Genomic DNA, 22067 nt, shown 5'->3' on the forward strand with positions numbered 1-22067 from the left:
TCACTAACGTACTTATTTAGAAAACAAAAACAAATGGAACGGAGACTGTCATGTGTACCAGCCGGGCCGCTAGCGAACGGTCGCAAGCCCCGTATACACCATGCGCTCCCCGCGCCACTCCCCCCCCCCCCCCCCCCCCCCCCCCCAGAAGAAAAAAGTCGCTATTAGCGTTGTTGCTGCTGTACACCTGTCCGGATATACGGTATTGTGCAAACTGTCTTTTACGGACAAAGTAAAAGTCGTGCGAAGGCTTCTTATTGACGTTATTATGCTTACATGGCAACCTGCTAGCTGGTCGGCAAGCTGAGCAGCGACTCCCATCAATTACAAAAATGACAAGCAAGAACCGCTGTCAGCGAAGTGTATAAAGAGTTGTCCTGTGAACAAGCTAAAACGAGCCCCAATAAGTTGTTTTGGAAGGAAACTAATGTACTTTGAGCAAGAAGGGCAAAACTTTTGAGATACTAACGGACATTTCATGCAAGTGAAACTAAATAGGTCATAGTTCAGAAATTTTCAAGGAGACATCTTTGTGTATAGGCATTTGCTGCTACATTGTATGGATCTATAATAACAAATTTGAGAATCTATCGAAGTATCTTAAGATACAATTGCCAAGTACAGTGATGCTACCGAGGACTTCTGATTTGGAGCAATTTTTGGAGCAGCAAAATTTCCGTTTTGGAGCACTTTGGAGCAGCAAAAATGTTCATCTTGGAGCACTTTGGAGCAGATAACTTTGCATCTGGGAGCACTCTGGAGCAGCAAATTTTACATCCTGGAGTGTACTACAGAAGCATATTGCATTAACATTCAAGCACATGAATACTATTATGGGGCTCTTATGAAGGCTAGAAATATTTCGATTCATTGCAAATCTGATGGAAAAAATAATCTCAGGAGAACTCCATACTTCACTCGCTAATGAAAAAATAAGGGCTCATGCAGTTGAGTGTTCTGAATTAACCCCTTCGGCGATTATTTTTGACACTAGCAAATAAACAAACTACTGGATCAATAAAATTGCAATTTATGAAATAACACTCTAAATACATCTACGTAGTTATCAGCAGGCGTGGCAGACAAACGCCGTGACGTACAACAGTGCATCAATGCTAAAGAGTCACACTGTCCCTAATGCATTCCCCTGAGACGACTCAAAGGCGAAAGCTAAGTTCTTTTTCTCAATCGATGTGTTGATCCTCTCCCTCCCTCTCTGCAAGCTTTCTGCACCTCACCTGGTTTTACGCTAGCTCCTTGATCGGCGCACCGATCACGGAAGCAGTGTAAAGCGACGATGTCATGTGATGACATCGTCACGTGACATCACGATATATGACGCCATGATGACGTCACAAGTTTTGACGATCTATGACGCGATGATGACATCACATGATGGTTATATTTTGCATCAATCGAACGCCGCCGACGGTCTATTTTTGTGTTTGATAAAGCATCTAAGGCTTTCGCAATAATATTGCGGATTGAACGCTAACAGCCTGGCCGTTAACAACCTGGCCTTACATACCAAACTGTCCTCCACCATGTCACCTCTGTGCCATGCGCGAAACAACTTCGCTTATCATCCACTTCACAGCTCCTCAATTAAAAAAAATTATTGTGATAGCAATTATATGGACACTTGGCGGATTTTTGCCGTCGCCGTTGCCATAATTTTCCGTATAAAGTCCAAATTAATAACATCACCACGCTCATTCTAGCCGCGGGTAAAAGCTCGCGAGCGCTGGCGACGAACGCGGCTGAAGCGGAGATTAAACTAGCCGGCCGTCTGTCTCCGTCGCACGGAGAGAGCATGAGATAACATCTTCCCGCGTGCGGGCCTGCCGTCGATTGCTCATCAAACAGAGAGGAAACGCCCCGCCCGTCTTTCGTAAAAAGCACGAAGGGACGCCCAGGGAAGCGGAGGGGGGGGGGGGGACCGCATCGTTCGAAGGGCGCAGTCGCTTGCGCGCGCGCTATCTCGAGGCATCAGGAGACGGCTCATGAATTTGCTACGCTCTCAACGCTTACTTCGCGTTTAGAGAACTAAGAGCACGAAAACGCTTCGGTTCCTGGAGCGGCCATATTCCCCTAAACCAGCATTTTGTTCAGTTAGGCGAGATCGGATCCAAAAGAGTTAGCTGCTAGCCTTGCTTAGTTTAACCATACAATTTGTTGGTATCGCATTCATTGCTTCGCCCTTCAGCGAAACTGAGTTTTTTTAACCGTCAGCTATTGACCCTCGAAAGCGAGGGGCGGACGTGTATAACATGGCGTAGCCGCTTCACTGTGGGCCGTCAGTGACGGGCCCGCAACTGACAGCTGCGCATTTGCGGCTGCTCCGACCAGGAGATGTGCTGTTATTAATTAGATGACATTTTTATAAAAGCAAGCGAAAAATTCGAATTGGAACCCTACGTAGTGAGCTCAAAAGGGCAGGGCCTTTTAAGGGGTATTTAGCGCAGAGTGATTAGAAACTCGGATGTGCTGGTGGAAGGAATTACGCAAAAGCTCTTCTGGATGAAGATCCATGGATAAAGTATATCTGAGGAAAAGTGTCAACGCGTTCCCACTGTTCGCGTGCTCTTCCATAAACGCGAAGCAAGGAAAATTCGATATTGTTCCATATCTACTGCTAGCGATCCCAGATTTCATTCCGCAATGTCCAGAAACGGAAGTGACAGACATTTTAGCGGCACGCATGTAGTTGTTACTGAACATTGTTTTCGTTATGTGCCGTACGACGCTTGAAACGAGCTATCAGCAGCGTGTCTGGAACAGACGACGTTCGCCGATGAGTTGCCGTCGCACTTTCTCGCTACCGATAGGCCTAGCCGTCACGAGCCTCTGCGGAGAGCGCGTTTTGCTGTCGAACCGACTTGCAGAACAGAAGCTGCGTCGGCACCGTGCATGGCATCGTGGCTTACTCGGGACGCACGCGCGAGCTCTATTTATTCAGCGGAATAATTCTTGGTCCATGGTTGCGACTTTGGCAGCCCCAAGATCAAGCTGCACATGTTCTGACGCGCCGGCAGTGCGATTGCCGGTGATAGACGCCGCCAAACCCGAGACTTTGGCGCAATTTGGCGCAATTTTTGTCGATATTATCAGGATGGCGCAGTAAATACAATTTGGCGCACTTTGGCGCAGTTGGCGCAGGAGTGGAATCACTGCAAGTATCGTATCGGATACAATTAGTGCGGCAGTATCTTGTATCTGTATCTCCAATACTCTTTGCCTGAGTATCTTGTATCGTATCGCGATACAATTTCAAAGTATCTTTGCCCAGCCCTGCTGTGCGGTGATACACGGCCAAACGGGTTGGTACACTGCAAGCGAATATTAGCCGAGATGGGAGTAAACGACTTGTCCTCTAGCGCATTCCCGGATGAAAGTTTCCTGTGCACGTCGTCTTGATTTTTGCGCTGTTTACTCCCATGGATCCATACCAACTGGCCCAGCCATCTACACTGCTGAAAGTTTCATGTACTGCCGTCAGGCGAAGTAAAAGGGTTACTCCACAGTCAGTCTCAGAGAGTGTGAGCGCCTCAGAACATGTGAGCGGGCTGCTCGTTGTTCGCAAGCTGTTAAGGCCCAACCACTGGCAAGCGCCGGCACGCGCTCCACGCGCCTACGCGTCAAATGCGTCGCATTGCGCCCCGTGGAGGAAAAGGGCGCACAACCACTGGCAAGCGTCGACCGCCTCGGCGCTCGCTTTTGGCAGAGGCACAGTGTTGCTTGATCTTTTCGTTTAAAACTGTCCATGTACAGCCTAGAACGGTGCGTTATCAATCGAAGCAAATTAGAATGTCGTTAAAATATTTATTGTGCTTCACCCACCACTGTTTTGACTATTTAAGAAGTAATTGACATTGCAATGACCAAAGTAACAACCACGGTATGCACAAGTAATCGACATCGGTGCGTGCGCTGCTCCCGTGAACGTAAGTTCGCGTCTGCATCACGGGACACAGCCAACAATGTTTGAGAGATCGCCAACGCTTGTGCGATCGCCTTTTGACGCCTGTTCATGGCCATGCTATTAGTGTCCAACACGAATATAATCATCCTGTTCATGAAAATGGTTCTGCTCCTGTTGCTGCTAAAAAGAAGCGGACGGGAGCAGCGCCGCCCGCACCGTCGGTGGGCTTGACGTCGTTTCTTGGAGCGTACTTTAGTTACGAAAAAAAAAAGAAGGAAATAGACATTTGCTGCAAAGTCCAATTGAGGTGCCCTAAAAGTTCGCCGCATAACAACTAATACTTTTCACATTAACAAAAAAGACTGCTTTCCCGCGTACCACGGATGTCACTATGACTAGTATTCTAGCTAGCTAATATGAGTTAGTTTTTTACATGGGCCAACATTGAGAAGTTCGAATCCTGGAGCAAGCATACACACTACATTTTTTTTAATAGCATGGAAACAATAAACCAACATTACTGGAAACTCACAGTTACTTATGTCCCGTCTAGCAACAAAATGCAGGCAAACTATAGCACTGCAAGTATGGCCTGACTTTCTTGTTTTCTAATAAATGAATATGCACTGTTCACCACAAAATACGCATCGAGTTCATAATTAAACAGTCTATCCTCACGCCTTATACACTTCCAGGCAGTGCACAAAACATACTCAGATACCTGCTTATTGTTTACTTGCACCGCGTGATGTTTTGATTAAGAAAGGCATTCAGGTTTACAAAACAAAGAATAATTGACCTATAATTGACTTATACAGCATTTGATTCATGTAGTGGGATGTGCAAGAGATCTTTTCTTTGAATTTCAGTGAAATGAAATGAGTGGTATATGATGGTGTCTGTACATTGATTGCATAATTGTTGCTAGGAATGGCTCAGAAAGCAAATTTGCGAGCAGCGCTTTTGGTGAAGATATCGTAGGGCCCGTCCTGTTCCAGAAGCTTTTAACACCTAAAAAACTTTCTAAAGGCTCTAAAAAGCAAAAAATGAAGTAGCATCAAGGTTTATAAACCACCAGGCTCATATACCTACATAAGAAAATCCATTAAAATTATCATGAATATGCTGGTGCATCCAGTACATGTTTACACTTCATATTTTACAGCATTTATCGAAGTAATAAACCACACCTGACACTTCATGATGCGACAGATATCGGTCATAAGATTGCAGCTGAGCACTGTCTAGAAGGCTTTCGCACGTTTTTGGTGGTCTACATATCCGCTAAAACAACAAACCACACCTAACACTTCATGGTGCAGCAGATATCGGTCATAATACTTGTTTATTTATTTTCAAATATTGCAGCCCAATGCAGGGCTACTGCAGGAGTGGTGTACATGAATACAAAAGGAAAGAATGTATACAGTAATATCGCAATAAGTGCTTCAACAAAAGCAGATGTCGCCACCTGTTGAATGCAACTGGGTAAAAAATGAGAGAAATAGAACATTAATATCATACAAGTGCCTCCAAAAATCAGATTCACTTCACGAACCGAACCACGTAGATCATTCCAGTGTACGTAAATCTCAGAAAAAATTGTATTTGAACATGTTAGTTGCACAGAAAAATGATTGCAGCTGTGCACTGTGTAGAAGGGTTTTGGACGTTGTCTGTAGTCTAAATAACCTCTAACGCAACAAACCACACCTGACATTTCATGATGCGACAGATATCGGTCATAAGATTGAAACCGAGCACTGGTTTTCGCACGTTCTGTGTAGTCTGAATATCCTCTAGCGCAGCAAACCACACCTGGCACTTTATGATGCGACAAATATCGGTCATAAGATCAGAACCATACACTGTAGAAGGCTTTTGCACATTCTTGATAGTCTAAATATCCTCTAAGGCAAAAAACCACACGCGACACTTCATGATGCGACAGATATCGGTCACAAGATTGGAACCAAGCACTGTGTAGAAGGCTTTTGGACATTGTCTGTAGTCTAAATATCCTCTAACGCAACAAACCACACCTGACACTTCATGATGCGACAGAAATCGGTCACAAGATTAGAACCACGCACTCTGTAGACGGCTTTCGCACATTCTTGGTATTCTAAATATCCTCTAAGGCAACAAACCACACGTGACACTTCATGATGCGACAGATATCGGTCACAAGATTGGAACCAAGCACTGTATAGAAGGCTTTTGGACATTGTGTTAGAGGATATTTAGACTACAGACAACAAACCACACCTGACACTTCATGATGCGACAGATATCGGTCATAGGATTGGAACCATGCACTCTGTAGAAGGCTTTTGCACATTCTTGGTATTCTAAATATCCTCTAAAGCAACAAACCACATGTGACACTTCATGATGCAACAGATATCGGTCATAAGATTGGAACCAAGCATTGTGTAGAAGGCTTTTGGACATTGTCTGTAGTCTGAATATCCTCTAACGCAGCAAACCACACCTTACACTTCATGATGCGACAGATATCGGTCATAAGATTGGAACCAAGCACTGTGTAGAAGGCCTTTGGACATTGTCTGTAGTCTAAATATCCTCTAACGCAACAAACCACACCTGACACTTCATGACGCAACAGATATCGGTCATAGGATTGCACCAGAGCACTGTATAGAAGTCTTTGGCAAGTTGTCTAACCTAGCTAAACTGAATGCCTTCATATTTCAATTATGCTTAAGTGCACGCATAGTCTAAGTTAAAGCATATATATGCAAAGAACTGAACAGAAATGAAATAGTCCTCGCAATACATCCAAGGATTTGGCATTTGAAACCATCAAATAATTATTCTAGCTCGAATCAGTCTGGAGGAAGAGATAAATACGTGCGCAGTTTAGAATGGTCTCACAAGTGTCTGAGGTTGCAGATGAGGCACCGTTTGAATTCCGTCTAAACAAAGAGCAGCACAGTAATATTGCACTTTCATTCCTTCTGCACATACATGTGATGTCATGCTCTTCTCTTCTTACTATCGTGTCATTGTGCACCTCAGATTTCAATGGGGGTGCTTGTCACTTACAAGCCTTTTAGCAAATTAGCAGTGATGCTACCGAGTACTTCTGATTTGGAACAATTTTTGGAGCAGCAAAATTTCCGTTTTGGAGCACTTTGGAGCAGCAAAACTTTTCATCTTGGAGCACTTTGGAGCAGATAATTTTGCATCTGGGAGCACTCTGGAGCAGCAAGTTTTACATCCTGGAGTGCACTACAGAAGCATATTGCATTAACATTCAAGCAACTGAATATTATTATGGGGCTCTTATGAAGGCTAGAAATATTTCGATTCATTGCAAATCTCATGGAAAAAATCGTCTCAGGAGAACTCCATACTTCACTCGCTAATGAAAAAATAAGGGCTCATGCAGTTGAGTGTTCTGCATTAACCTCTTTGGCGATTATTTTCGACACTAGCAAATAAACAGAATAACAGATCAATAAAATTGCAATTCATGAAATAACACTCTAAATACATCTACGTGGTTATCAGCAGGCGTGGTAGACGAACGCCGTGACGTACAACAGTACATCAATGCTAAAGAGTCACACTGTCCCCAATGCATTCCCCTGAGACGACTCAAAGGCGAAAGCCAGGTTCTTTTTCTTCTCGATCGACGGGTAGATCCTCTCCCTCCCTCTCTGCAAGCTTTCTGCACCTCACCTGGTTTTGCGCTAGCTCCATGATCGGCGCACCGATCACGGAAGCAGTGTAAAGCGACGATGTCATGTGATGACATCATCAAGTGACATCACGATATAGGATGCCATGTTGACGTCACAAGTTTCGATTATCTATGACGTGATGATGACGACATCACATGATGATTATTTTGTGCATAAATCGAACGCCGCCGACGGTCAATTTTCGTGTTTGATAAAGCATCTAAGGCTTTCGCATTAATATTGCGTATTGAACGTTAACAGCCTGGCCGTTAACAACCTGGCCTTACATATCAAACTGTCCTCCACCATGCCACCTCTGTGCCATGCGCGAAACAGCTTCGCTTATCATCCACTTCACAGCTCAATATTAAAAAAAAAATTATTGTGATAGCAATTATATAGACACTCTCGGCGGATTTTTGCCGTCGCCGTTGCCGTAATATTCCGTATAGAGTCCAATATAATAACATCACCACGCGCATTGCAGCCGCGGGTAAAAGCTCGCGAGCGCTGGCGACGAATGCAGCTGAAGCGAAGATTAAGCTAGCCGGCCGTCTCTCTCCGTCGCATGGAGAGTGCATGAGATACCATCTTCCCGCGTGCGGGCCTGCCGTCGATTGCTCATCAAACAGAGAGGAAACGCCCCGCCCATCTTTCGTAAGGAGCATGAAGGGACGCCAGGGGAGCAGAGGGGGGGGGGGACCGCATCGTTCGAAGGGCGCAGTCGCTTGCGCGCGCGCCATCTCGAGGCATCAGGAGACTGCTCGCAAACTTGCTGTGCTCTCAACGCTTACTTCGCGTTTAGAGAACTCGGAGCACGAAAACGCTTCGGTTCCTGGAGCGGCCATATTCCCTTAAACCAGCATTTTGTTGAGTTACACGAGATCGGATCCAAAAGAGTTAGCTGCTAGCCTTACTTCGTTTAACAATACAATTTGTTGGTATCGCATTCATTGTTTCGCCCTTAAGCGAAACTGAGTTTTCTTACGCGTCAGCTATTGACCCCCGAAAGCGAGGGGCGGACGTGTAACATGGGGTAGCCGCTTCACTGTGGGCCGTCAGCGACGGGCCCGCTACTGACGGCTGCGCATTTGCGGCTGCTCCGACCAGGAGATATGCTTTTATTAATGAGATGACATTTTTAAAGGAAGCAAACAAAATTCGAATTGGAACCCTAGCTCGTGAGTTCGAAATGACAGGGCCTTTTAGGGAGTATTTACCGCAGAGTGATTACAAACTCGGATGCGCTGGTGGAAGGAATTACGGAAAAGCTCTTGTGGATGAAGATCCACGGATAAAGTATGTCTGAGGAAAAGTGCCAACGCGTTCCCACCGTTCGCGTGCTCTTCCATAAACGCGAAGCAAGGAAAATTCCATATTGTTCCATTTCTACTGCTAGCGACCCCAGATTTCATTCCGCGATGTCCAGAAACAGAAGTGACAGACATTTTAGCGGCACGCATGTAGTTATTACTGAACACTGCTTTCCTTACGTGCCGTGCGACGCTTGAAACGAGCTATCAGCAGCGTTTTTGGAACAGACGACGTCCGCCGATGAATCGCCGTCGCACTTTCTCGCTACCGATAGGCTTAGACGTCACGAGCCTCTGCGGAGAGCGCGTTTTGCTGTCGAGCCGACTTGCAGAACAGAAGCTGAGTCGGCACCGTGCATGGCATCATGGCTTACTCGGGACGCACGCGCGAGCGCTATTTATTCAACGGAATAACTCTTGGTCCATGGTTGCGACTTTGGCAGCCCCAAGATCAAGCTGCACATGTTTGGACGCGCCGGCGGTGCGACTGCCGGTGATAGATGGCCCGAAATCCGAGACTTTGGCGCAGTTTGGCGCAATTTTCGTCGATATTATCAGGATGGCGCAGTAAATACAATTTGGCGCACTTTGGCGCAGTTGGCGCAGGAGTGGAATCACTGAATTAGCTGTCCAGCTGTAAACAAAATATGTGTTATATTTAAGTAAACTGTAAAACAATGGAGAAGTGCCATTGTTCGTACTCTCCCGTCTATGAGTATCAGAATAGACTAGGGAGAATGTGTGTCAGAATAGACAACCTGCAAAACAAGGTATGTGCAACTGGGCATGTGCTAAGGTGTAGTTGCACAGCAGAGAAGCAGACCAAGAGTGAAGAAGTGAAATAGCAGGAAACACAAGCAGCACTTAATCATGCAACTTTCTTTTCCGATCACCACACTCGCGCACGTTCGAGCTTCTATTCTATACATGAATGTAAATGAGACCGCTGACAGCTGAATGTGTCGGCGTCGCTGGTACCCGGCACGAAATCACGTCACACTGCTACCAACAAGCGCACGCTTGTTGTTAGCTTGGCAACACATGCAAACGATTTGCGCCGAAGTCAACCAATGTTTCAGCGTCGTAAAACCCGCAAATCCTCCTCATGTAAGTTGTCACATCACCGAAATGTGTTGGCAAGTGCAATGTTCGGATTAGGCAATGATGAGGCGAATGCCGATGTTGAAAACAAACACACTGCGGATAAAAACTCCTGCGTAAGCGCCACACCATGTCTCTGGCGTCATATCTAGTGTCTATGTTTCGACGGAAACAACTACCGTCAATTTCCTTCAACCAAAGTTCCTCACATAAGCTGGTTGACACGAACTCGACGGTAGAGGCCTACGCTGAATGCAGACGACACAACTCTGAATTGACTTCGCGGTAGGCGAGGGCTCACGCTCAGGACTTCAAACCTCCGAAGCATGTTTACACCCGTTCCGAGCACAGATACACACAGATCAGAGCACAGGAGCAGCGACATGCTGCAGTAGTTGGTACGATGTTTTCACTCGATCGACGATCGCACTCAAGACCGCTCTGAATTGACTTCGCGATAGGCGAAGGCTCACGCTCAAGTTTCAAACCTCCGAAGCATGTTTCCACTAGTTCAGAGCGCAGATAAACACAGATCAAAGCACAAGAGCAGCGACATGCCGCAGTAGTAGGCACGATATTTTCACTCGGCCGACGATCGCACTCAAAACCGGCGCAAGGGCAGCCGGCAGGCATTCGCTGGATTTGTCAGCGTCGCTCGAACTCTGCACGAAACCGCGTCCTACTGGTAGCACTCGCGGTCGTTCGCCGTGTCGTCAACGTACTGGATGACGACACGGTCACTTAGGGGCGTTTGCGACAGTAGTTTCCGTGCTTGCCCAGCACTTGGAGATGCCTTCGAAGCGGCGGCCATTAGGCATAGCGCTCAAAGGTATCGCGGCCTCTGATTGGTTGGCGCCGCCGGCCTTGATTGGTTGGCGCGCCGTACGCGTGGTGACGTAGGCGAAAATATCAAAGTCGTCTTGACTCCTCGCGCCTCGAGGCGTATGGACGCGTACAGCCCTCCACGACCGACGCCGAGAGGCGCATTTGACGCCTAGGCGCGTGCATACACGTGCCAGTGGTTGGGGCTTTAGGTCACAAGGGATGCGGATCCGTGGCGCCGACACCACAGGGGGTCGTCGGGAGAGATGCATGGCTCGAAAGCTGTGGCGGGTTCCTGGAATTATCGCTTGGAGAGTTGGTGTCGAGGAAGCGAACCGCGGTAGATGATTCTCAAAACGCGGTCGCCGCGGTCCAGGCCACGTGGCCGCAGCGACAGAAAAGGACAAGCGATGTCCGAAGCGGGATATCGGGTTACGTCCGTCGGCAGTAATGGCCAACGCGGGTGGCTCTGAGGAAGGAGAGCGTCGCGCGGATTCCTTTTCTCCTAGCAAGGAGAGGGGGAACGTACACTGTTTGTATAACGGGTTTTCAAATGAGAGGGGAAACGTACAGTGTTTGTATGACTGTTTTTCAACTGAGCGGGAATGCCCGTTGGAAGACGGGCACTTGGAGAGTTCGCTGGGCGCGGCCCGTGCGGACGGTCGCCGTGAATAAACGCTGCCTTCGACCAGACTCGGGCTCTTCCTTTGCGTTGTCAGCGAGCACTCGGATCATCGAGGGGCTGTCGATACCAACTCAAACTTCCACTATTGCACGGAGCTTTTGGGTGGACTGAAGGGAGCATATTTACATCGATCGGGGAACGTATGTTTATATCCGTCGAAAAATATTAAACGCGTTTTGGAGTCGCATCAGGTGCCAGGGAATGTCTAATTAAATTAGCATCGAAGCACACAACCTCGATCACACATACGCAAACATGCACACAAAATATGTAAAGTATTACAACACATAGACTGACCATCACTCGCGCTGCGCAACCATAAATCGGTCACCACGTATGAAAACTTGCAGGATGCTCGAGCTTCGCCTCGAGAGTAGAACGCGATAGCGTAATCGGGCCCCGTGCGCATCGCTTTCTCATTCGCTTCTCTATGAACACCTCAGCCGTGCCGCAAGGGACACGGGCGGTTTCAAAGCAACGCAGAATGCCTACTGCCAAGTTCCCACTATGCGTCCGTAAGGCAACATCGCACTTTGTTGATGCCTTTGCTGATTAAATATGTCTGAGCGCTTCGTAATTGGTGGGCCGTGAAACCACCCATTCGTGTTGAGCAATTCACAAGTTCACACGCCCGGTTGCGACTCTACGCTTTTGCCACACATGCGTCAAGGAGGATGACACTGATATAGGTTTTTTTTTTCGAAACAGGGTTCGATTCGGACTCTATTTTATTATTTATATCTTCATATCAATCTCGAATTTTCGCTCACGGGCAACGCAGATTTTTCGCTCCCAGCCGACGATGCCGAAATTTCTGCTAAACGAACTGCTCAACACTATCGCATTAATAGGCGCCGTATCTCGACCTGCCATGTAGTGCCAGTGGAACATTTCTGTTCAGCGTAACTAGGCAATAAACACTTACGGCGTACGTGTGAATTTACGGTGAGCTTATATATAGCCCAGAGGCACACCGATCTGTTAGCATAAACATGGCTGACATTCAACGCTTTATAGCGCGATAGCGTTTAACAGTTCGTTTCGCAGAAATTCAGGCGTCGGCGTCGTTGGATGCGACCGAAAATTCGAGATCGATGCAAATAAATAACAAAAAATCTTCAGTCCGAGTAATATCGAACCCAGGTCTTCTGCGTGGCAAGCAGGTGTTCTACCACGGGGCCACGCCAGTGCATGAAATTGCTTCGTAAAAAAACGCCACAAGCTAGTCATGTAGTGGAAGGAGTCTCCTTAATGCATGTAATATTGCGTGGCAGAATCGCATAATCGCGTCAAAACATTAAAGCTGCCCGCCCATTAGAAAGTGTGCAGCTGCACAGGTGTGCGTAGCACCTACAGCGGTATTCACCCGAGGGAGGAGAAATCCGTGGGTGACAAAGGCGGAGCTTATTAGCGACGTCAGACGACGCCGACGCTGCCCCCGTTTGTTGGGCCGACTTGGCGTGCTGCTGTTGCAAATTTGGACCGAACAAGAGCGTCATGCTTCTTTCGAGGTCGTTGAAGCCGGCTTTTTTTTCCTCTGCTGAAGAAATTGTGCACAGCCTTTCGGATCAGTCAACTCTGCTTCTAATTAGTGAAGCTTTAGAGTAGTAAGAATTAAGTATCTTTCGATGTTGGTCGGCGTTGTGCTCACGAAGAATTACAGTTATCATAGTTATTTTTTTTAACAAGAACAGAGGCCTCTTGATGCTTGAGCGTTTAATCAAAATCTTGGAGTGCAATAAACTGTAGAGATCGCTGCTGTCTTCACCACGCAGCATCAGTTATCACTGCAGCGGAAAAAATGAAATTCTTGTTCCGTGAGCATATAGCGCAAATTGAGGTTTCAATCATGCTTCCGGCGGCCTGTTAAAAATAAGCATAAAAAGTAAAGCATATACATAGGCGTATCTACCGGGGGGGGGGGGGGGGCAAGGGGGGCACCAGCCCCCCCCCCCCCCCCTCAGAGAAAAGTTAGGGGGCGGAGCCCCCCCCCCCCCCCCACTTTCGACAGCAGTCATTGTCGGCTGCAGATTGGGAAACTAACAAGTGAGGCAAAGTTTTACTTGAACGCAGCAATAATGTGATTATGTAATAAAATTTGTCCTACGATTCTGCTGTGACAGCTGTCCTACGTGTGTCATGACCACACACGGTAGGCTCTCTGCGGTGCGGGCTGTCTATTCCACGTTTTAGCGTCTTGTGCTCAAGCATTGCCGAGGAGGCTGTCGCTCAGCTGGGGCTCTAAAAATCATGACAGTTTGCTGTAATGTTAATTTTGTTCTGCCTGGCCTGAAATTCAAGTAATCGGCGACACAAACACGGGCGGGAACCAGTAAATGTTTTATATCAAACGCTCTCCTTTTTTAGGAAATTTAGTTTTTTACTTTGAAAATGAATGGCATTGCCACTGCTCCATATTCAAGCTGCTGTGAACTGATGAGTGTGCAGAAGTGTCAAGTATTTTAGCTGTGCCTAGCCAGTACATCTAAAGAAGATTCCCACTTCAGTCTCCAATCAGCCTGCTTCACCTTGCTTATCATATGGTAGTCTGCAGCGGTCGCGGCGGCTTGTAACAAGGCAGTGGACTCGAGTACATTGAGAAGCCCAGCTTTGAAGTTTGCCCCGTTACTTGATCTACCTCACCAGGGAGATGATCAGCGTCCACGGTTTTCTGGACTAGGAAGGCTGCCTACCTCCAAAGGGTTGTGTCTGTTCCTAATAATGTTTATTTCTCTCTCTATACCTCTCTGTCAGCAACGATGAGTTCACAGATAGTCGTGTGCGCGTAAGAACAGCTCAAAATCGTTACACTATAAATGAAAGTATCTATTATACACATATGAATCCGTCTCACCCGCTGCTATAAGCAGCCGCTGCCCATGTGATTGGCGGGCGGCCATCCTGAATTACGTTCACAAAAAGACACTGTCTGGCTATTCCAAGAAAATTATTTATTTTTCAGCACAGTAATGCGGTGCTTACTGTACACACTTCCTTTCAACGCCGCGAGTTTTCGCAGACTTGTGAGGTTCCGTAACAAGGAGGCAATTTTATGGCACACAGGAAAATTTCTGACGAATAGCGAAGAACCAATGACTAACAATACACCGTATTGAAAATAGTTTATTATTATTGTTTTTTTACGCAGCCATGCGAAAGTGGCATTCACGCGGTGGATCGCTTACGCGCCATTTGTTACGTCGTGCAACGAGAAGGTGCTGTGAGCATGACCGAGAAAATTTCGACCAATCATTCACAACTAACGACCTATACGGAAGGAGACAATGCGGGGTAGTTTAACGTCATAATCGCCCACATTTGTTTAAAGAAAATTTGAGGTTACACAGTTTGCGCAGGCTATTTACTTGGAGGAACCGGAGGGGAGCAGTAAAGGGCCACTTCACCGCTTTCCCGTCCACCCTTCACCCAAGCTGGGTAAAGTAGGACGGCAAGGAACGACACCTAGCATATAAATTCATAGTGTGATGAGGTTTATTGGTGTAATGAAGTCGCGACGAAAAGGGACCGTACGCTGACACAGTGCAAGGCTGGCAAAAGGCGGCACAGGCTCTCGCGCAATCAGAACGCGGGTCGTTTCTCGTCCTCCTTCACAGGCGCATACTCGGTCGTGCATCTGCTCCACTACAATACCCCCGGGGTGAAGCGTAGCCATCCTGGCGACTCAGGGAGCACGTAGAATGAGGGGGTCGTAGTAGGGCTTGAGACGGTCAACGTGTACGGTCTCGCGTCCTCGACAGCGCAAATCTGGCGATTGTGTGAGGGGCTCGACGAGGTAGTTCACCGGCGAGGTGGCACGAATGATACGGTAGGGACCATGGTACCGCGCCAGAAGTTTAGAGGAAAGGCCAGGGACGTGGGGGGGTACCCAAAGCCAAACAAGGGAGCCAGGAGAAAACGTAGGCGCTGGGTGATGAACGTCGTCATGTCGCGTCTTTTGTCGACCTTGTGCTTCACCTGTCAGGGAACGAGCCAACTGACGGCAGTCTTCGGCGTATCTGGCGACTTCAGAAACTGGAGTGCACTCAGAGGCATCAGGTCGGTACGGGAGTATGGTGTCCAGTGGGTGGGAAGGTTCGCGGCCGTACAACAGAAAGAACGGGGAAAAGCCGGTAGTCGCTTGCGTCGCGGTGTTGTAAGCGAACGTAACAAAAGGTAGTACAGTGTCCCAGTTGGTGTGGTCTGAGGATGTATACATCCTCAACATGTCGCCGAGTGTGCGGTTGAACCGTTCGGTGAGACCATTTGTCTGTGGATGGTAGGCGGTGGATTTCCGGTGAACGATGTTGCATTCAGCGAGGAGGGCTTGGATGACCTCCGACAGGAACACGCGACCCCTATCACTGAGTAGTTCCCGCGGAGCACCGTGGCGTAGAATGAAGCTGCGAAGAATGAAGAGTGCAACTTCGCGGGCGGTCGCTGCCGGGAGAGCTGCAGTCTCAGCGTAGCGCGTCAGATGATCGACGCCGACAATAATCCACCGGTTTCCAGAGCCACTATACGGGAGGGGGCCGTAGAGGTCGATACCCACGCGGTCAAATGGGCGAGCCGGGCACGGGAGCGGCTGCAACGTGCCAGTAAGGTGTCGCGGAGGTGTCTTGCTTTGTTGGCATGTAGGGCAAGACTGAACGTATTTCTGCACAAAGCGATACATTCCTCGCCAGTAATATCGCTGACGCAGCCTTTCGTAGGTTTTCAGGGCGCCGTTGTGAGCACTTTGGGGATCCGCGTGGAAATTCAAGCAGATGTCAGAGCGCATATGGCTAGGGACAGCAAGGAGCCACTTCCGACCATCTGGCATGTAGTTGCGGCGGTACAGAATGTTGTCTCGCACGGAAAAGTGGACTGCTTGACGGCGTAGCGCTCTCGTCGAAGGGACAGCAGACGGATCGGTAAGGTAGTCGAGCAACAAGGCAAGGTGTGGGTCTTTACGCTGCTCCGAAAGCATGTCATTGGTGCTGAGTGGTGACAAGGTGGTAACGTGGGGCGACAGAGAAGCCACATCTGGGGTTATTGGCGAGCGGGAGAGTGCATCAGCATCCGCATGCTTGCGGCCGGAACGATAGACGACACGAATATCGTATTCCTGCAACCGAAGTGCCCAACGGCCCAGGCGTCCCGACGGGTCTTTCAAGGTGGAAAGCCAACATAGGGCGTGGTGGTCTGTAACCACGTCGAAAGGACGGCCGTAAAGATACGGGCGAAACTTCGTCAATGCCCAGATGATCGCCAAGCACTCCTTCTCTGTCACGGAATAGTTTAATTCAGCCTTCTTTAGAGCGCGACTTGCATAAGCGACAACGTATTCACCTTGGGTGCCTTTGCGTTGTGCCAAAACAGCGCCAAGACCGACGCCACTTGCATCGGTGTGAATTTCTGTGGGAGCGGTGGGGTCGTAGTGACGAAGGATAGGTGGTGAGGTCAACAGGCGGCGCAACTGGCGAAATGCGTCATCACATGCAGGTGACCATGCAGATATACCTTTGGTGGTGGCAAGCAGACTCGTCAAAGGTGCGATGATGGACGCGAAGTTACGCACGAAGCGGCGAAAATAGGAGCAGAGGCCGACAAAACTTCTTAGGGCTTTCATCGTGGTGGGCTTTGGGAATTCGGCGACAGCTCGAAGCTTATCGGGATCCGGAAGAACGCCGTCTTTGGAGATGACATGTCCCAAGATGGTTAGCTTCCGTGCTGCGAAGTGGCACTTCTTGGTGTTAAGTTGTAGGCCCGCAGAAGTTAGGCACGTGAGAATTTCGTGCAGACGAGCAAGGTGTGTCGGGAAATCTGCGGAGAAGACTACTATGTCGTCCAGGTAACACAAGCAAGTCTTCCACTTGTGGCCGCGAAGGATGGTATCGATCATGCGCTCAAATGTTGCAGGCGCGTTGCAGAGCCCAAATGGCATGACGTTGAACTCATATAGGCCATCGGGCGTTACAAAGGCTGTTTTAGGGCGATCACACTCAGCCATTGGCACCTGCCAATACCCAGAACGCAGATCCAAGGATGTAAAGTACTCGGCGCCTTGCAAGCAGTCAAGAGCATCGTCTATTCGCGGTAGCGGGTAGACGTCCTTTTTTGTAATCTTGTTTAAGCGGCGATAGTCGACGCAAAATCGAATGGTGCCATCTTTTTTCTTCACCAATACCACAGGTGATGACCAAGGACTTTGAGAAGGCTGTATGACTCCACGTTGAAGCATGTCATCCACTTGCTCCGTAATGACGCGGCGCTCTTCGGCGGAAACGCGGTAAGGCCGCTGTCGCAGGGGCGAGTGGGAGCCGGTGTCGATAGTATGACTGATAGTCGTGGTGCGGCCTAACAAAGGTTGTTGAAAGTCGAAAGTAGAGATAAACTTGTCAAGGAGAGCAACAAGTTGGCGGCGATGAGAGGGGGAGAGGTTTTCGTCAATGGCGTTGTCGAACGCTGACGAACTTGATGGCTGAGATACAGGAGTGATTGAGGCAGTGTGACATGTGGTGTCATCGGGAAAATCAAGATCATCGATGTGGTCGACAGGTTGTACAGATCCTAAAGTTTCACCACGGAGTAAGGCAATGGGGTAGGTGCAGGGGTTTGTAACCAGCATTATGGTTGACCCAGAGGCAATTGTGAGTACGGCAAATGGGAGAACGATGCCCTTGCGTTCAGTAAACACTGGAGATGGCGTAAACACTACCGCGGCGTCAGGTTCAGAAGTACACGAAAGGGTAATAGGGACTGAAGCTTCCGGAGGCAAGGTCGTGTCGGTATCAACGATGAGTTTGCAGGGAAGAGGACGGTCGGGCGATGACAAATCACATGTTGGCACAAGGGACACTTCCGCACGGGAACAATCGATGATAGCTTCATGACGTGAAAGGAAATCCCAACCCAGGATGAGGTCATGAGAGCAAGATGGCAGAACAAAAAATTCAACGATGTACATAATGTCTCGGATGACGACGCGCGCCGTACACACAGCTGAGGGATGAATGCGTTGCGCGCTAGCTGTGGACAGCACCATGCCAGAGAGAGACGTCACTTTCTTGAGTCTCCTACAAAAGTTCGCGTTCATCACAGAAACGGCGGCCCCGGTATCTACAAGCGCTAGTGCGGCGACTCCCTCAACAACGACATCAATAACGTTGTGCGGCGAAAATGGAGGACTTGAGAATTGCGCACAAGTTGCAGTTCTTGCCTCCGGAACTGCACTGATTAGTTTCCCTCACCAGAAGGTGGTCGACGACGCATAGGCGATGGCGACCGGCGACGAGGAGAAGGGAAACGAGCACTTTCTGAGCGGCGATCCGAGTTGGAGTGCCTCTGTTCAGACGCTGATGTGGTGGCATGTGGCGGCGCGTAGGTAGGATTTCCGAAGGATGCGTACGCAGGTGTGGGACGGCGGCGGCAGACGCGCGCAATATGGCCAGCGACGCCACACGCGAAGCAGATGGGGCGGTTGTCATGAGTGCGCCACGCGTCTGATTGACGGAAGAAGTGTGGTGGGGGCCTGTAAACTGGAGGCGAGGCGCGATGGGGTGGTGCCGATAAGGAGCTTGGATGCGGTGGGGGCCGCGCAACCACAGCTGCGTAGCTGAGAGGTGGAGATGGAGCAGGCGGTGCGTAGCCGGCGCTCGAGAGGGGGGACGGCATGGAAGTGCACGGGTAAGACCCCGGAACTGCAGGGAGGGCCCCACAAATTTCGGTGCGTATGGCCTGCTGCAGTGTCGGGGGCAGGCTTGCGGTGGGCGCGTCGCTATGAGGCAGCAGGGAGAGCTGTCGGGCCACTTCCTCTCTGATAAAGTCCTTGATCTGGTCTGTAAGGGTGCCCTGGCAAACGTTGCCGTTTGCTACTGCGAAGGCCGAGATCGAATCTGGTGGTGGGAGACTTTGCCGGGCGATGGACCGCTGACGGCGCAATTCGTCAAAGCTCTGGCACAGGCTTACGAGCACTGCCACAGTGGTCGGGCTTTTCGCCAGCAACATCTGGAATGCGCCATCTTCGATACCCTTGAGGATGTGTCTGATCTTCTCGTCTTCCGGCATAGATGGGTTAACCCGCCTGCAGAGGTCCAGCACATCCTCAATGTAACTGGGAAATGTCTCGCCAGGCTGCTGTGCTCGGTGGCGGAGACGCTGGTCAGCGCGGAGCTTGCGCACCTCTGGTCGGCCGAATGCTTCGGTGATGAGAGTCTTGAAGGCTGACCAGTCGGCGATGGCGGATTCGCGGTTGGTGAACCAAAGTTTAGCGACGTCAGCCAAGTAAAAGATAACGTAGCCGAGCTTAGAGTCGTCATCCCACTTGTTGCTAGCGCTCACGCGTTCGTACAAGGAGAGCCAGTCTTTGACGTCGTGCTCACCACTTCCGCTGAAGATGGGCGGGTCTCGTTGACGGGTAGAGCCGGGGCAGGGGGTCGGGACAGCCGGTGGTGCTGGCTGGGCAGTGACTGCGTCAGTCATGTTGTCCGGTGGTCGCTCGGCCAACTTGCGAGAGCGGAGCTCCAGGTCTGGTTGGGAATCTCAGCAACCTCCACCAAATGTGATGAGGTTTATTGGTGTAATGAAGTCGCGACGAAAAGGGACCGTACGCTGACACAGTGCAAGGCTGGCAAAAGGCGGCACAGGCTCTCGCGCAATCAGAACGCGGGTCGTTTCTCGTCCTCCTTCACAGGCGCATACTCGGTCGTGCATCTGCTCCACTACAATAGTCATTTATAATCGCATAGCTATACACAACCAGCGCAATGAGGTTTCCATAAATATTAATCGACTGAACTTGGTCTTCTTTAGAAAGACTTTATATTAAAGGGCTCTCACAGTAAAGAAATTGATACTCGGCTTATCCTGAAGACTACTGCGAAGTATATATAGCTTGCTTTCTCAGTCACATGTTTCATAATAAGTGAGAATTTAAGGTACTGGAGTCATAGCAGGTTCTCCGTATGCATCGTATTTACAACGCCAAACTGAGACGGTGAAGTGTGCAGGTGGAATGCTCAGATGAAGAACAGGTTAAGCGTGGCTGCACTTCTTAAGCTTCACGGTAATATTTCCAAAACGTTATTAAAAACTGCTGTGTTCTCGCAGTATAGGGCGACCCAGCCTACACAGTCTGTTTTTGCAGATTCTTCCTTGACTGAAAACGAACAGTTATGAAAAGCAAAAGCAAATCATCTAATATCTGTGAATATAAAAAATCACGTCAAATTTAGAGAAAATGTAGCTCTCTCTCTCTATCTCTCTCTATTATATATATATCTAAATATATATATACACACACACACACACACACACACACAAACACACACACGGCGGACAGAGTGAGCGACGCCGCCCACCCCCCCCCCCAATCGCTAACGAGTTGATGCGCCACTGACATACATAATGTAGGAACCTAATTGGCCACGAGATCGACCTATAGGTGGCAGCACCGTCGCCGCGTTAGCGTGGAGAGGCGGTCGGCGGCGCGTATACGAATGCACACAGCGGTGCTTCGTTGTGAGCGGTTTGAGCGTATTGTCGGCGAATAAAATGCGTTGATTGCAGCTGACTGGTAATATATACACTATTCATTATTGAATCAATGCACGAAGATCATCCAATGTTACTACACTAGTGAGAGAACCGTAATCTGCCGATGTAAGGGATGCTCGCCCTGGTTGACAGTCTGCGATTACGCACTATATGACGTTTTTTGTTGCTTTCTCTGTACGTGTTTAGCTTGTGTTCTATGTACTATGCACTGCTGTAGCACGACTGAAATTAAGTGTTTACTCCTTGTTCATTTGTATACCAGCCCATATTCCTGCGCAATGAGTTCAATAGCACTGTTCACGCGAATACGCATACGCAGATAAGAGTTTAGCACAGATCTTTCATCGATTGATTATGTGCACGACAGTGACGCAACAAAGGTCCGGTTATTTTATAGAATAAGTGTCTTTTTTTTTTTTTTTTTTCAAAGTAATAATGTCCGCTGCCTTCCATCAATCTGTAACAACTCCACAAACGCTCAAGATAATGTCAAAAAAAAAAGGATGAGGTTTTGCGTGAAATTATACGACATAAATGTAAGACACGCCATCGGGATTAATTTTAGCATCTGGGTTCTTCAAAGCGTACCTAAATCTAAGCACACGGGTGGTTCTACATAAATTTCGCCCCAAGTTAAAAATGCGCGCGGCAACTCCGTTTTATCACTGCCGTGTCATTGCACTGTCTTTTTTTTTTTTTAGGGGACAGTTTGAGTACCGAAGTGTCAGACTTCACTTAATAGAAATATTTCGCTGTAGCGGGACCACGTCCGTAGAATAAAAGGACATCTTAACACTTTCGTGACCGCAGAAAAATCGGTTGTTTTTGGCTAGTCCAGGAAATGTTTTTTTTTCCTGCCACAGAATATAACTGATGCTAACGTGTAGGGTATCAAATGATAGAGGAAGAATTGGTCTTTCCAACAGTATTAATTCCAAACAACGGATTTATTTCGAATTCAATAAAAAAATTATCAAACA

At 48.6% G+C, this 22067-nt stretch overlaps 1 protein-coding gene across 1 annotated transcript in view; it reads right to left on the bottom strand.

Annotated features, from left to right (window-relative positions):
- The window catches only part of LOC119383544 (carboxy-terminal domain RNA polymerase II polypeptide A small phosphatase 1), a 379575-nt gene that overhangs the window by 44808 nt on the left and 312700 nt on the right, over positions 1-22067 (bottom strand). The gene's annotated exons all lie outside the window — the stretch shown is intronic.

The sequence above is a fragment of the Rhipicephalus sanguineus genome, chromosome 1 (genome assembly GCF_013339695.2).
Source record: "Rhipicephalus sanguineus isolate Rsan-2018 chromosome 1, BIME_Rsan_1.4, whole genome shotgun sequence".
Lineage (NCBI taxonomy): Eukaryota > Metazoa > Arthropoda > Arachnida > Ixodida > Ixodidae > Rhipicephalus > Rhipicephalus sanguineus.